At 46.8% G+C, this 2,500-nt stretch overlaps 1 protein-coding gene across 1 annotated transcript in view; it reads right to left on the bottom strand.

Annotated features, from left to right (window-relative positions):
* The window catches only part of LOC134456913 (receptor-type tyrosine-protein phosphatase mu-like), a 186,852-nt gene that overhangs the window by 91,550 nt on the left and 92,802 nt on the right, over positions 1-2,500 (bottom strand). The window lies entirely within an intron of this gene.

Genomic DNA, 2,500 nt, shown 5'->3' with positions numbered 1-2,500 from the left:
GCATGAGTTTCCACAGGCAGGATATACTGTAATGCAGTGGTGCTCAAACTGTGGTACGCGTACCACTGGTGGTACTTGAGACATCTCTGGTGGTACTTGAGACATCTCTGGTGGTACTTGGAAGAATTATTTTTTGAGGATTGATTTGAAGGCTGATCAAGTTGTTGCAGTTGAAAATGTCTCTTTGGTCTCACATTTTGCAAAATTGAGTTTTATGAATCTGAAAACATAATGCAGAATAATACAAGGCAAGCAAGGAATGTAAAAACAAACTTGCACTGAATCTGACCGTATCTGTTGATGCCATTATGAACCTCTCCTCTATTGACTGGTAAAAGTGAAAATGGAAGGTCTTTACTGCGATATTCTAATGTTGGTTGTCAAGGTGTTACTCGGAGAGCTCAATATTTTCTCAGGTGGTACTTCACACAAAATGTTTGAGAACCACTGCTGTAATGCATACCAGAGACACCATACATGAGACAAAATGAACAAGGGCGATTCGTAACACCAATATGGCATGTGCTTGCACATCTCCCACCTGTCCGGCAAAAAGATCCAGTTGCCTTTTGAGGTGCACTGTCATTGATCCAATCATCTCGCAAGCAACTCCTGCTCATGCACAGTTGAAAAATATAGAGAAATAGCTGCCCCAAGGCATTGTCAAGATGGCCGCCAACTGAAGGGACTAATACGGACGGACTTTGATGCATGTGGCTTTCCGCCGGTGTCTGGCTTATTCCTCCGGGCTTAACCCGGTGTCCTGCCTATTCCCCTGAGCTTAGCCGTATTGATTTGTTGTGATCTGTCCTTTGTTTGAAGCCTTCATGCTCCGTTGTCCTTGTGTGCTTTTGAAGCTTGCTGTGTACTGTAGCATTGCCTTCCTCCAATACCAATTGTTTAGCCTTGTGGTCTGCTCCTACAGTACAAGGCCAACACTGTGACAGTCCCAATGGTTTTCTGCCATTGTCCCCAGTGGTGGAATAAGCCCAGGGACAGATTGCCGCATGGACCAACTGGGCAAAGGCCCAGGGCCACAAGACTCAAGGGGGCACTGGAGCTCTAACCTCTATCTAAAATCACACTACATTTTCCAAATTTCTCTCGGGGATCAACCTCTCAAACAACGAGCCTCTCACACATCTGGCCTAAAACCCTGAATTGTAGGGTAAACTAGCAACACCCACTGAGGGGGGCCTTCCTTGTCGTCTGGCCCAGGGGCCCATGGAATCATAATCCGTGCCTGAATAAGGCACCTGCTGCTCCTGGAGCAAGGCCATTCCTTTCAGGTTTGGGAATATTATTTTCATCTTTATTTGACAGGACAGTGTGAGAGGTGGACAGGAGGCGGATTGGGAGAGAGACAGGGAGGGTTCGGCAAAGGACCTGGGCCGGGAATAGAACTCGGGTCAGCCACATGGCAGGTGAGTGTCCTACCGGTTGGCCACGGCAGGGCCAGGGAAAATTATTTTCTTTCGAGAGCGCTTCCCATTCTTTCCCACATGGGCCCATCGACAGACCTACTCATTCTTTGCTGAAAGCACTCAACGACATCTTAACAACATACGGTATATGACAATGCAGAGTCTTAAGTAACTGATTAAGATGTGGTCATTACCATTTCGGTGACAATTAGGTTATAACAAGGGCTCTGCGCTAACGGATTAATACAGCCTTGCACTTGACACATAGTCTGTTTTTCACTTTTTACTGACACTGCAGTACTTTGCATTGGTAATGTTTTTTGTATATTGCTGTATTGTGTTTTTCAAGTTCTTGTATATTGCTGCACTCTGTATTTCCTACACTTTGCATATTGCTGAGTGCTGTATGTCTGCTTCTGTAAGTCGCTTTGGATAAAGTCACCCACTAAATGTAAAGCAATGAAAGTACTGTAATGTCTCAGTTGTCTTCTGTAAACTGACAGCTGTTTAGACCCTTTTTATCCTGAGTAATGACTCTGTATATCTCCACACCTGCCCGCACACACACGCACCCAACCACGCACACACACACACACACACAGGCACACAGGCATGCACACACACACACACACACACAGGCACACAGGCATGCACACACACACACACGCATATAGCCATGCACACACACACACACGCATGCCAGGCACGCACGCACGCACACAAACACACACACACACACACACACACACACACACACACACACACACACACACACACACACACACACACACACACACACACAAAGGTATGCACAACGCATGCATACACACCCTGCCACTTTCACCTCATTCTGAAAGATGAGCGCACGGCTCAGTGCGCACAAACACACCCATATACACACACCCTGACACTTTAACCTAATACAGAGTGATGACTCTGTACCTCTCAACGGACATGTGCACAGAAAACACGCACACACACACACACACACACGCTCATGCGCACACACACACACGCACACACACACACACACACACACACACACACACACACACACACACACACACACACACGCG

The sequence above is a fragment of the Engraulis encrasicolus genome, chromosome 10 (assembly GCF_034702125.1).
Source record: "Engraulis encrasicolus isolate BLACKSEA-1 chromosome 10, IST_EnEncr_1.0, whole genome shotgun sequence".
NCBI classification, from domain to species: domain Eukaryota; kingdom Metazoa; phylum Chordata; class Actinopteri; order Clupeiformes; family Engraulidae; genus Engraulis; species Engraulis encrasicolus.
This window is presented reverse-complemented; position numbering and strand designations above follow the sequence as displayed.